Consider the following 14888-nt stretch of genomic DNA (forward strand, 5'->3'; position numbering starts at 1 on the left):
TGTTCTCCTCTCCTCCTTGTCTCTCCATTCTTCCTGAGTCTGATATGCAGTAACCTGGTCAGCTTTTGGTAAACTACCCTTCGTGTAAGTGTGATGTCATTCGTCCCAGTGTCTGACATCATCGTAAACTTTTAAAAAACATCTACGTGTCCAATTTAACCTCTGGATGTGGGTGAAATCATTTTAATTCAACATCCATTCTACATATTAGTGGATTTTATGGGAAGTGATATTCAAAAGACTTAGCATCCAGCCCTAGTCACCAGGGTTCTAGAAGCTTCCTGCTGAGCCTTGGTTGTTCAATCCAGGAAATCGAGGGATTCTGGGGGGTGGTGTGAGGGGCAGTGCGGGTATTTGGAAAGATGTAATTCTGATTTATACATGAATAACCTATGGAGACTTTTTAAAGTTACAAAAAGTGAGCTTTTTAAAAAAATACAAAAGATAAAAATAATGCATTCTTAATAACAAATGCCAACAAGGCAGAACTAAATTGGCTGAGGAATGTGACAGTATTTACTCCTCTATCTAATGCCGTCTCATTCTCATCTCTCAGAGATGCCAGTTCGGCTTTTTATTAAACCCATTTTTTTCTATGCTTATAGAAACATGCGATGTTTTTATTCTCTCAATTTTTTATTTAAAAAATTTCAAACCTAGAAAAAAATGCAAAAATAGCACACAAAACCCACCCATATACCCTCTTCCCCCACCCACCCTGCCCCTGAACCATTTGAAAATTAGGGGAGAATAAATTGAAGACATTATGACAGACTTCGCGCCTAAGTATTTAGCACATATTTCCTAAGAACAATTACATTCTTCTACATGACCACAGTACAACGATCATACCCAGGAAACTTAACATTGATATACTAAAGTACATACAGACTGCCCCCCCTCCAAGATTTCCTTGAGTATGGCCATAATTGCCGTAATGTCCTCTATAGTTGTCTGTTTATGTTAAACCCAAGCCTTGCATAAATGGGTAGATTGATTTCTTGCTTCTATCAATCCTTCCTTAATTGGTTTTAACATGGCGACGTCTAAATTTCCATTATTCCTTCTACGCTTATCAGGTGGCGTTCCTCTTGGAAGACAATACATACAGTGTGGTACCATTTATATGGAGAAATAGCAAACATCTGTACTGTATCTCTGGGAAAGACACACAGGTAACTAAGAGTGCTTGCTGGATACAGGAAAAGCAGAAGATCCAGAAGAGGTGGGAGAGGTGTTTTACCGCATACTGTGCTTTTACTTTGGAATTTCGAACCGTGTGCGGGGATTTAGAGATGGATTGGGAATGGGGTCGAGGAAGCCAAAAATGATTCCAAAGTGATCTGGCTTTCAAAAGAGAGGGTTATGCCAATTATGGAACTAAAAGCTACAAATAGAAGTCATCAGGCCTAGGGCAGGGTTGCTGGGACCTAGGGAGGAATGCAGTCCTAAGCTCAGCAGAGGGACCGGCCAGAGGCAGGAAGAGACACTGGGCCTTTCAGTGGGGGAAGAAGGAAGAGAGGATACAAGGCGCGTGCCCCGAAGGTGGCAGGTTTGTCGAGTGGGTGGCAGTAACTATCATTTTCACATGTATTGACTTTGCTACTGATGACGGATTGAGAGAAATCAATAAAGTGCGCTTTTCTTTGGTTCAAATGTTTTAAAAGACTGAGGTCACGCGGACGAGGATCAGAATGTCAACGTCATGATACTGCGCCCAGAATTAGATCATTCACCCCCTGGCCAGTTACAGGAGGTGATGGACACACGCAAGCTCAAGGCCGAACAGTGCGAGACAGGAGGGCAGGCTGAGCTGCCAGTCCTTCTCATTCCTCCAAATTTACCAACCAGAGAAGTGGGTGACGAAGCAGAGGGTTAATTACGCTCAAATTGATATGACTCCACGTGGGAACATGAAATCCAAGAAAAGGAGTTTTCCGACCACTACCTCTCCCCTCGGTATTCCTATGAACATGTTTATTTCTCTACACTTCTGCCGATACTGGGTGTCACGATTATGTTTAATTTTTACCTACTGGTTGAGCTAAAAATGTTATCTCATTATGGAAATATTTTTTTAATGTTTATTTTTATTTTGAGAGAGAGGGAGAGAACAGGGGAGGGGCAGAGAGAGGGAGAGAAAGAATCCCAGCAGGCTCCATGCTGTCAGTGCAGAGCCCCGTTTGGGACTTGAACTCAGGAACCATGAGATCATGACCTGAGCCCAAATCAAGAGCTGCATGCTCAACTGACTGAGTCACCGAGGCACCCCCATCATTATGGAAATATTTTTTAATGACAGTCCTGTGGGCCTCACTTTTGTAAATTTGGATTCAGTTGGTTTGGCATGAGTCTCCTTGGTGCATTTCAAAAGATACAAATCTTGGGGCACCTGGCTGGCTCAGTGGATGAAGCGTGCAACTCTTGATCTCAGGGCTGTGAGTCCAAGGTCCACACTGGCAGTAGAGATTACTTTATTATTTGTTATTATTTTTTAATAAATCTTTATTTTTGAGAGGGAGAGAGAGACAGATCGTGAGTGGGGGAAGGGCAGAGAGAGAGAGAGAGAGAGAGAGAGAATCTGAAGCAGGCTTCAGGCTCTGAGCTGTCAGTACAGAGCCCGTCGCGGGGCTCGAACCCACGAATGGTGAGATCATGATCTGAGCCAAAGTCGGATGCTTAACCGACTGAGCCCCCCAGGCTCCCCAACTTTAAAAAAATCTTAAAAAATAAATTCTTAAATCTCATTCCTGTATTTCCCTGATGATTAGCGATGTTGAGCATCTTTTCATGTGTCTGTTTGCCATTAGATAATATATTTTTGATTCTCTTCTTTTGATTTATGTTCTATTTTTAGATCTTTGATTATTTACTGTATCAGTCAGATTGGGCAATTCTATCAATTTTGTTTTCTATATTTTGAGCATATGTTATTAGGTTTACCCAATTTTGGAAATGTTTTATCTTCCTGGGAAATTGACACTTTTATCATTATGAAATGTCATTCTTCATCTTTAGTAAAACCTCTTTACCTTAAAATTCATTTTGTTTGGTATTAGTACACCCATACCAGTTGCTTTTTTCAGTGATTTTTTGCATATGCCATCCTTTCATGTTAAAAACTCCTATGTCCTCATATTTATCGTGTATTTATTGTAAACAGAATCTCCTTGGACATTTTTATATTAGTATTTAGCAATCTTTGTCTTGATGTTAGAATACGTTTTGCCTGGTGATATGGATGGTGACTACTGATTATTTTGGATTTCAATCTATAATCTTACTATTTGCTTTCTAGTCATCTCATCTGTTCTACGTTCTTCTTTAACTCCTTCCTTCCTTTTGATGGAATGCATTGTGTTCTTATTCTTCCATTTCCCGCTTACGAATTATATGCTCTCATTATTTTGTTAGTGATTGACCTAGAGCTTACAACATGTACACTTGACCCCCTGGTACATATCCTAAATTAGTACATTTATCACTGTTACAATGCAAGGAGCCAAGAACACTCTTTGACTCCATTTACCCAACTTCCACCTTTTGTGCAATTGTCACGTATTTTATTTCTTCATGAATTTAACAACCGACGGATCATTATTAAGATTATTATTATTAGAGTCAAACATAATAATTGTTATTTAGATTTACCACATATTGACCATTTCCAGTGTTCTTTATCTTTCTGTCTCCATTCTTCCATCAGGAATCATATTTCCATCTGTGTGAACAGCTCACTCTAATACTTCTTTTAGGATGGGGGTTGATGACAAATTCTCTACCTGTGTGTCTTAAAATGTACAAATTTCATCTTAAAAAGTTTTTTTTCAATCGCATTTGTTGGGCTTTACTTTTTTATTTGTTTTTTCTTTTAAAAGCAATGTCATTGAGAGCAATTTAATACAATAAAACACACTCACCTTAAGTGTATAGTTGGACAAGTCTTGACCAATGTACACAAATTTGTAACCATCATCATAGTCAAGAGATAATAAGCATTTTCATCAATCCAAAACATTCCTTTTGGCCCCTTTGCAGTCAATCTGTTTCCTAGGCATCCGTTAATTTATTTCTGTCACCATAGATTTATTTTACCCGCTAGACTTTCATAAGAATGAAGTAATATTGTACATCCTCTTTTGTGTATGGCTTCTTTCATCCAGAATGATGTTTCTGAGATTCAACTAATGCTGTTGTGGGGATCTAGTTTATTCCTGTAATTGCTGAGTATACTTCAGAATTTGTTCATCCAGTCACCTATTGAGAAACATTTGGATTGTTTCTGGTTTTTAGCTGTTGTGAAGAAAGATGCTATGAACATTCATGTGAAAGTCATATTGTGGACTTTATTTTTCTAAGAAAAATACCTAGAACTGATATTGCTAAATCATAGGGTAGTTGTGTGTTTCACTTTATAAAAAAACTGCTAAACAGTTTTTCAAAATTGTTGAACTGTTTACATGCCCAACAGCATTATCGGAGAGTTCTAGTCTCTGTACATTGTTGTCAACACTTAGTATTGTCAGGTGGTTTAATTTTAGCCATTCTACTGGTTGTATGGTAGCATTTCATTGTTGTTTTAATTTGAATTTCCTGATAACTTCTTTTTTTTTAATTTTAAAATAGTTATTTATTTTTGGGAGACAGAGAGACAGAGTGTGAGCACGGGAGGGGCAGAGAAAGAGGGAGACACAGAATCCGGGCAGGCTCCAGGCTCCGAGCTGTCAGCACAGAGCCTGACGCGGGGCTCAGACCCACAAAGCGTGGGATCGTGACCTGGGCCGAAGTCAGATGCTCAACCCACTGAGCCACCCACACACCCTGTTCCCTGATAACTTCTGATGTTGAGTACTTTTTCATGTGCTATTGGCCATTTGTATATCTTGTGATTCTAATCATTTGCCCATTAAAAAAATTAAGTTGTATATTTTCATTTTATTGAGTTGCAAGATTTCTTGACATATTCTTGATATAAGTTCTTTTCCAGATATGTATGGCATTATATATGTTTTATATATAAATAGTATATATATGTGTGTATTTTATAAGTAGTATATATATACATGTGTGTATTATATATATGTAGTTATATACATATATGTTTATATATGTATATAATTTTCTCTGCGACTTGTCTTTTCAGTTTTTTCAAAGGTGTCTTCTGAAGAGTAAAAGATTTTAATTTTGATGAGGTAAATTATTAATATTTTTCTTTTATTATTTGTGCTCTTTGTGCCTTATTTAAGAAATTTCTACTTACTCAAGGTTGCAAAGGTTTTTTTCCTATGTTTTCTTATAAAAGTTTTATGGCTTTAGCTTTTACATTGATTTATTTTTTTACGTTTATGTATTTCTTTGGAGAGAGAGAGTGAGTGAGGGAGGGCCAGAGAGAGAGTAAGAGAGAGAGAATCCCAAGCAGTCTCTGCACTGTCAGTGCAAAGCTCCATGTGGGGCTTGAACTCCCAAACTATGAGATCATGACCCGAGCTGAAGTTGGATGCTTAACCAATCGAGCCACCCGGGCACTCCACATTTATTTTTTTAAATAAAGTTTACTTATTTTGAGAGATAGAGAGTGCACACGTGAAAGTGGGGCTGGGAGCAGGAAAGAGGGAGAGAGAGAATCCCAAGGGGCGCCGCACTGTTAGCTCTAGCCTGACTTGGAGCTTGATCCTGTAAATGGTGAGATAATGACCTGAACCCAAATCGAGAGTCAGACACAAGTGACAGAGCCACCTAGGCACCCCTAGCTTTTACGTTTAGGTCTGTGATCTATTTTGAGTGAATTTTTGTTTATGGAATAAAGTAAGTATCAAAGATCATTCATTTGCACATGAAAAACCAATTGTCCAGCATGATCTGACGGAACGACTGTCCTTTCTGCTATTGAATTAACTTGGCACTTTGGTCAAAAATCAAGTGATCACATATGTACAGATCTACTCCTGATCTATTATGTTCCTTGGATCTGTAGGTCTGTTCTTTTGCCAAAACCACACTCTCTTGATTAACTTTATACTGAATCTTGAAATCAGGTAGTCCTTTCCCACTTTCTTCTTTTTAGAAATTGTTTTGGCTATCATCTGTCCTTTGCATTTTTATACAAATTTTAGAACCAGCTTGTCAAATTCTGCAGAAAATTATGTCTAGCACTTTTATTTGGATTATGTTAAACTCATAGATCAATTTCAGGAGCATTAACATCTTAAATACATCAGAACTCCAATTCAAGTACATGTTATAGAGTTCCATTTATTTTTAATCTTGAATTCTTCTCAGCAGTGTTTTGTCGTTTTCAGTATATAGATCTTCCACTTATTTTGTTAAACTTATACCTAACATTTTCATGTTCTTGATGCTATTGTGAATGGTACTATTTTTCAAATTTCATTTTCCAGTTGCTTCTTTGTGATTTTTGGTTTTGACTTTCTAAAGTCACTTATTAGTTCTAACAGCTTTTCTTACAGATTCCTTAAGATTTTTTACATACATGATCATGTTGACTTTGAATAAAATGTTTTGCCCTTATCGATCCGTGTGCATTTTATTTCTTTTAACTTATTTCACTGGCTAGGCCTCCAACAAATGTTCAAAGATGCCTTGTTCCTGGTTTTATAGGGACAGCATTCAATCTTTGACCATTGGGAGGATGCAGTTTTTTTTAGAGATGCCCTGTATCAAGTTGAGGAAGGTTCCTTCTATTCCTACTTTTATGAAAGTTTTCATCATGAATGGGTATTGGATTTTGTCAAGTACTTTTTATGCATGCATTAGGATGATCATGATTTTTTTCTTCTCTGAATACGATAAATTATACTAATTAATTTTTAAAAATTTAAACCAACTTTGTATGCCTGAGAAAAACTCCATTTTGTCAAGCTGTATTATTCTTTTTCTACATTCCTGGGTTTAGTTCGGTAATATACTGTTAAGTCCTTGACATTTACAATCATTTTATTTTCTTGTAAGATCTTTATCTGATTTTGTCAATAGGGGAACACTGACCTCATAAAATGACTTGAGATACATCACCCTTTATTTTATGAGAGGTTTTTTATAAGATTGATATTTGTTCTTCATTAAATATTTGTTAGGGTTCATCAGAGTAGTCTTCTGGGCATAAAGGAATTTGGTTTTGTTTTTGGAATTAGGTTGTTAATTATGAATTAAATTTCTTTAAAAGATACAGGATTGTTTGGATTTTCTATCTCTTCTTGGATCTGTTCGATTAATTTGTGTTTTTCAAAGAATTCTTCTATTTTAGTTGTCAACGTTTTAGGAATAAAGTTGTTTATAATATTGTTTGTTATTTTCAGTGTCTCTCGGATCTTTACTACAGCCTCTTTCATCTTGTCTAATCTGCTAATTTATGCTTTCTCCATACTTTTAAATTGGCTTAGAAATTTATCAATTTTATTGACATTTTCACTGATTTTTCTCTATTGTTTGTCCATTTTTCATTTCATTGATTTCTGTTCTTTGTTATTTCCTTTGTCTTATTTTATTTGGATTTATTTCGATGTTCTTTTTCCAGCTTAAGGTGGAACCTTAGAAAATTAGTTTTAAACCTTTCATCTTTTTCTAAAATAAGCACTTTAAGCTAAAAATTTCCCTCTAAGCACTGTTCTAGCTGTATCCCACAAATTTTAACACATTGTGTTTTCATTACATTTGGTTCGCAATATTTTTTTTTTAATTTTTTTTAACGTCTTTTATTTATTTTTGAGACAGGGAGAGACAGAGCATGAACAGGGGAGGGTCAGAGAGAGGGAGACACAGAATCTGAAACAGGCTCCAGGCTCTGAGCTGTCAGCACAGAGCCTGACGCGGGGCTCAAACTCACAGACCACGAGATCATGACCTGAGCCGAAGTTGGCCGCTCAACCATGACCTGAGCTGAAGTGGGCTGCTCAACCGACTGAGCCACCCAGGCACCCCTGGTTCGCAATATTTTTAAACCTCCTTTGTGATTTATTCTTTGACTCCTGCATTATGTAATACTGCATTTTACTCATAAACTTGGAGATTTTTCCAGGTGTGTTATTGTTATTGATTTCCAATTTATTTCCATTGCAGTCAGAGAGTGTTTTCTGTATGATCTCAATACTTTTAAATTTATTGAGAATTGTTCTGTGGCTCAACATACAGTCTGTCTTTTATGAACAGTCTATGTGTGCTTGAGAAGACTGTATCCTGCAGTGGTCATTGCAGTGCTCTATAAATTTAATTTGGTTGAGTTATTTGCTAGTGTTTGACAAGTCTTCTATATCTTTACATGTTTGATTCATTACTGAGGGAGGTGTGTTAAAATTTCCCATTTGTTGCTTTCTTTATATGGTGTACATCGTGTATTTTAAAACTTTGGTATAGTTACACTTGGATTGTTGCCTTTTCTTAACGAATTGATCCTTTATGATTATGAATTAACCCTGTTTATTTTGGGCAATACTTCTTGTCTGATATTAATATAGTTGTTGCAGTTTTCTCATGATTAATATTTTCCTGATATTTTTCCATCCTTAAACTTTTAACCCATTTGTGTATGTATTTGTATATTTAAAGAGCATTTTTTTGTAAATAGTGTATGATTGGGTCTGATTGTATTTTATCTAGCCTGATGGTCTCTACCTTTTAATTGTAGCATTAGACTCTTTACATGTAATTCACAATAGGTTTAGGTTTAAATCTGACATCTTGCTGTTTCTTTTCTGTTTTGTTCCTTGTTCACTTTTTCCTCTTTTCATGCCTTCTTTGCTATTAATTTTTTTCAAATATGCCCTTTTATCTCTTACATTTGAGATTATTTACCTCATCTCTTTTTGCTCTAGGATTTACAGTATGCACCTTTAACATACAGCAGTATAATACCAAATCATATTACATTATTTGATGAATAATTTAAGTACTTTATAACAATACACTTTTATTTCCTCCCTCCCATATTCTTGTGCTTTTTTTGTCGTATACGTTTTACTTTATACGTATAAGTTCCATAATACATTCGTATTAATTTTTCTTTGAACAAGCAGCTATCTTTTAAAGAAACTTAAAAATGAGGAAAAAAATTGCTTGCATTTACTCACATATTTATCCATTTCTAGCTTTATTCATTCCTAAGTTTTGATCTGTTATCATTTTACTTTAGCCTGGAAACTATAAATTCTCTTACTTTTTGTTTCTCTAAAAAACTTAATTTCGGGGCACCTGCGTGGCTCTGTCAGTTAAGTGTCTGACTTCGGCTCAGGTCGTGATTTCACGCTTTGTGAGTTCCAGGCCCACGTCGGGCTCTCTGCTGTCAGCATAGAGTCCGTTTGGGATCCTCTGTCCCCCTCTCTCTCTGCCCCTCCCCCCTCTCAAAAATAAATAAAAGAATTAAAAGAAAAGAATATTTTAAAAAGTTTCAATTTCACTTTCACATTAGAAGAATATTTTTTTGTCTTTTATAGTCAGGGTGCTGTTCCATTGTCCTCTGGCTTGCATTATTTCTGAAAAGGAGTTAGTTGATTCTTATCTCTGTTCTCTTGATACAATGTATCTTTTTCCTCTGGATGCTTTTTTTTTTTAATTTTTTTTTTCTAACGTTTATTTATTTTTGAGACAGGGAGAGACAGAACATGAACTGGGGAGGGTCAGAGAGAGGGAGACACAGAATCTGAAACAGGCTCCAGGCTCTGAGCTGTCAGCACAGAGCCCGACGCGGGGCTCGAACTCACGGACCGCGAGATCACGACCTGAGCCGAAGTCGGCCGCTTAACCGACTGAGCCACCCAGGCGCCCCTCCTCTGGATGCTTTAAGATTTTCTCTGATAGTGGATTTCAGCAAGTTGGTTATAATGTACCATGGTGTAGTTTTCCATTTTATCCTGCTTGAGGTGCATAAGCCACTTGGATCTGTGTATGTATAGCTTTTATCAAATTTGGAAAATTTCAGCCATTATTGATTCAAATCATTTTGCCTTATTTACTCTCCATACGCACACACCTCATGTATTAACATCGAACATATGTTAGATTGCTTTATATTGTCCTACAAGTCAGTCATCTTTCTTCTTGTGCTTTGGTTTCTATTACTGTGTTTTCAAGTTCATTTTCTTTTTCTCTATGGTATCTAATCTTATATTAAGTCTCTCAGTAACCTTTTATTATTAAATATTATATTTTTCAGCTCTAGAATTTCATTAGCTTCTTGAAAATAGTTTCTATTCTTTTCTTCATTGTGTTTATATTTTTCTTTAAATCCTTGAGCACATTTATGATAGCTATAGGAAAGCCCTTGTCTGCTAATTCCATCATTCCCAGTATTTTTGCTTCTGTTTCTATGGACACCGTGAATGTTACATTGTAGAATCTCTGAATTTTGCAGTTGTTCTTGGGAGTTTTGAAATTTGTTTGTTAGGTGGTTAAGTTACTTGAAAATTAGCTTGACCCTTTTGATGGTTTTTAAAGCTTGGTGAGGGCAATAAAATACCCTAATACTAGTTTATTCCAACTACTAAGGGGCAATCTACCTAGAGTCTCTACTGTAATCCCGGGTGTTTTCCCCACTCGGGTCCATCAGAACTTGAATGCCTTCCAGTTCTTTATTACCTCTAGAAATTGTTCAACTTGTGGCTCTCCACCTTTGCCTGACCACGTGGAATTTTTCCTATACATGCAGGTCTTAGTTATTAACCAGGAACTCAAAATAATCCCTAGAAAGATTTTCTCAGCTCTTTTATGTGCATAGTTCTCTCTCTTCAGTTCTCTGCTGGACAAACTCCAGCTGCCTAAGCCTCCATGAACTCTGATCTCTATCTACTCAAGTCAACGAGACCACTGTGCTCCATTTTGGTTTCTTTTGCCTTTACGATGGTACAGAAAAATGCCTCCAGGCAGAAGGCTGGACAGTTGTAGGGCTCATCTCATTTGTTTCTCTTCTCAAATGGATCCGAGTCCTGTACTGGCTGTCGTCCAATTATTGAAAATAGTGAATTCATATATTTTGTCTAGCGTTCTAATTAACAGTTGGGGGCAAGACTGGTACTAGCTCAGAAGCAAAACTTCCTCAGGTTTCTTCTTAATGAGTATTTTCACCGCATTCAGAATTTTAGGTGTACAGTTCTATTCTTTTAGCATGCCAAAGATTATATCAACGGTTGTAAGTTACACTTTCTATCATTTCTGTTGAGATGTCACTGGCTGTTCATTTGAAAGTTGTGCATGTGTGTGTAAAGGAAAAAGGAACCAGCTTCTTTTTTTTTTTTTAAAGAATGTTATAATTGAAGTATAGTTGACATACCATGTCATATTCGTTTCAGGTGTATAACATAGTGATTCCCCAATTTTATATATTACACGATGCTCACCATAAATGTAGTTACAATCTCACCATACAGTATTATTACAATATTATTGTCTATATTCCCTTTGCTGTACTTTTTATCCTGTGACTTAATTGGAGTGCGGCTGACGCACAATAGTACATTAATTTCAGGTGTATAATATAGCGCTTCAACAAGTTTATACACAATGCTATGCCCATAAGTGTAGTTACCATCTGTCACCGTAGAACACTATTACAGTATCATTGGCTATGTTATATATTATATATTATATGTTATATTATGTTATGTCTCATATTCCCATGACTTATTCATTCCATAACCAGAAGCTGTATATCCCACTCCTCTGCATCCGTCTTTCCCATTCCCGTTTCCCTCTCCTCTCTAGCAACCATCAGTTTCTCCTCTGTACTTACAGGTCTGATTCTGCTTTTTGTTTATTTATCCTTATTTTTAGATTCCACATATGAGTGAAGTCATATGGTGTTTGTCTCTCCCAGTCCAACTTATTTCTTAGGTGAAGCTACTGTGGAAAACATATGGATATGCTTCAAAAAATTAAAAATAGAAATGCCATATGATCCAATAACTCCACTGCTGGATATTTAGCCAAAGAAAATGAAACATTACTTCAAAAAGATATTTGCATCCCTATGTTTATTGTGGAACTATTTACAGTAGCTGAGATATGGAAGCAACCTAAGGGTCCATCATTAGATGAATGTATAAGGAAGACACGCACACACACACACACACACACACACACACACTGGAATATTATGCAGTCATAAGGATGAGGCTCTGTCATTTGTGACAACATGGATGGACCTGAAGGGTATTATGCTAAGTGAAGTAGTCAGACTGAGGGAGACTGGCTTCTGTTAATCTTTTGTCTTTGGTTTTTGAAAGTCTCATGGTGACTATCTCTGCGTGGCTTTCTTTGAACATATCCTGCTTAGAGTTTCGAAGATTTCCTGGATCTGTGGCTCAATATCTTTCTCAGTTTTGCAAAATTCTCAGCCAATACTGCATCTACCCCATTCTTTCTCTCCAAACCTCAATTATATGTTTGTCTATTCACCATATTCTATGTGTCTCTTAAGCTCTTTTTTCTATTTTTGATTCTTTCTTCTCTTTGGTAGTATATTTTCTACCAAACTAAGGAACAGTTCAGCAATCTCTTTCGTTCTGTTGAATCTGCTTTAAGCACATCTAGTGAGCTATTGTATTTGTTATTTAATGATTATTATTAGTATTTAATTCTGTTTTTAAAATACATTCTAGTTCTTCCTTGGTGAATTCTTTGTCTTACCATTTATTTTCTTGAAAATTTATCTCAATTTGGTTGTTTATTATTTCTACATCTCCAATATCTGGATCTCCTATGGTTTTCTTGTCTGTTTTTTCACCAGTTTTCCTTAATTTGCCTGTCACCTGCTATGCTTGGCAATTTTGGATTAAATGCCAGCTATTATATATGATATATTATAGCGTCTCTATGTGTTGTTCTGTCCCCTCAGAGAGATTGAAATTCTCATCTGGCAGACAGAACACATGCAGATCACCTTTTGCTGACCAATAATTGAGATAGTCTGAAGATGGACTTGACTCCAAAGGCTTTTGCTCTGCCCTTTGTCTTTGTGGATAGTCTTTCAAGAGCTTCACCTGAAACGCTGGGGGCTCATCAGTCCCCTTCCTCGTTGGTAGGCTGTGACCTCCAAGTTTTGTTCTGCAGGCCCCTGAGACTCCTGCATAGTCTTCTTCACGGTGTACCCTCTTAGTCACTGGGGGTTCTCTTCTTTACCTCTCACCCCACACAGCTTCAAAGGAGGCACCTTTCTTTAGGGGCAAAGCAGAGCACACCGATGCTTTCATTTTTCTGAGGGTTTCTTTCCCATGCATTTTTGTCCCTCACGTCCTAGCTGTCTCGGAAGTGCTGAAACCTGATCGTTTTCTCTCTATGCCTCTGATACGCCCCAAAACCTCAAAATCCCTTGAGGTAGTCCTTTCCTTTTAGCCTTACAAGTTTTTGAGTATTTTTTTCAAAGAAAAAGTAAAAAGCCATTTTTTCCCTCACCTGTTTCATTAGGAAAATATTTTTCTTTTACTTTCATACATGATAACAACCTCACTGGATGAATTAACTCTGGGTGATAACATTTTACCTTCTAAGTTTGTGGGTTCATTTTTATTCTGTGATCTAGTGTTACTCCTGAAGCCAATCTTGATTTTTTTCCCTTTGCTGATAACTTCTTTTTTCTTTGTTGATAATTTGAATTTGTCTTTATCCTAGATATTAAAAGAACTATCAGCATAAGCGTCAATATAATCTCTTTCCATTAATAAGCCCATAATAGACTAAACCTTGGTTATTTTTTTAAGGGTAGAGTGTGTTATTCATTTTGTAGGTATATACTACATATTTACTTCTTCGAAATAAAATAAACGCAGGACATGTTTTCCTCATTAAAAAAAATCAGCCGATATTAAAAATATTTGTTGTAGAGCATGTATATAATACATATCTAAAAAGTGGAAGTCTCTCCAATATTGATTCTTTAGTCAGGTAACAGATAGCATTACAATCATAGTCTGTGCAGATACATTGCGTATATACGGATGCCACGTACAAAGTTCTCTTTCTCAAAAATGGTATCATATATGTTATTTTACAACTTGCTTTTCCCACTTTACAACATAGTCTGGACTCTTTTCAAGGTAGCAAATCATTCTGGTTATCTGTTGCCATGTAACAAATCATCCCCAAACGAAGTGGCTTACAACAGCATTTTATTACTCCCTCTTCTAGTCTGTGGGTCAGGAATTGAGACAGGGAACAGTGAAGATGGCTTGTCTCTGCCCTGCAGTATCTTGGGCCTCAGCTAGGAGGACTCTTGCAGGAGGGGCTAGAATAGTTGGAGACTGTCCAGGTGTTCCTTCCTTCCTACCCTCCATCCTTCCTTCCTTCCTTCCTTCCTTCCTTCCTTCCTTCCTTCCTCCCTTTCTTCCTTCCTTCTCTTCTTTCTTTCCTTCTTTCCTTTCACTTTCTCCTTCCTTCTTTCTTTCCTTCCTTCCCTCCTTTTGCTTCCTTCCTTCCTCCCTCCCTCCCTTCCTTCATTCCTTCTTTCCCCTCTCTCTCTTTTTTCTTCCCCCCTCCCTTCACACACCCTCTCTACACAGTTAGCTTGGGCTGCCTCACAAAATGTAACCGGACTTCTTACAGAGTGACTCTGGGCTCCAAGAGAGTGTTCCAAGGGACAGGAAATGAAAGCTTGCAGTGTCTTTAGTCCTAGGCCTGGAAACGGGCACAGAATAACTTCCGTATTCTATTTAAAAAGCAATAGATTCTGTTCAGATTCAAGGGAGATGTAGGGAGATGTAGATCCCAGCTCTTGAAAAGAGGAATATCAAAGCGTTTGTGGCCATATTTAATCCACCATACTAAAAATTTATTTACATTCTTCCTACATGAAAAACACCCAGAAACATCGAAAAGCTTCGAAAAGTTTCATCTCCTCCGGCCTCAGGCTCAGGCTTGAGGTCCTGGATCTGTTCATCTAGAGCAGG

General features: G+C 37.0%; 1 protein-coding gene and 1 long non-coding RNA gene across 5 annotated transcripts in view; one reads left to right on the forward strand and one right to left on the reverse strand.

Annotated features, from left to right (window-relative positions):
- The window catches only part of CALN1 (calneuron 1), a 524984-nt gene that overhangs the window by 78588 nt on the left and 431508 nt on the right, over positions 1 to 14888 (forward strand). The window lies entirely within an intron of this gene.
- Positions 4032 to 14812, reverse strand: LOC109250643 (uncharacterized). Its single transcript, XR_002073126.2, has 3 exons — positions 14543 to 14812; positions 13487 to 13610; positions 4032 to 4257 (listed from the first exon to the last, which is right to left on the reverse strand). It is a non-coding gene; the product is annotated as an uncharacterized LOC109250643 (long non-coding RNA).

Source organism: Panthera pardus, unplaced genomic scaffold (assembly GCF_024362965.1).
Source record: "Panthera pardus isolate Hobbes unplaced genomic scaffold, ASM2436296v1 HiC_scaffold_4, whole genome shotgun sequence".
NCBI classification, from domain to species: Eukaryota; Metazoa; Chordata; class Mammalia; order Carnivora; family Felidae; genus Panthera; species Panthera pardus.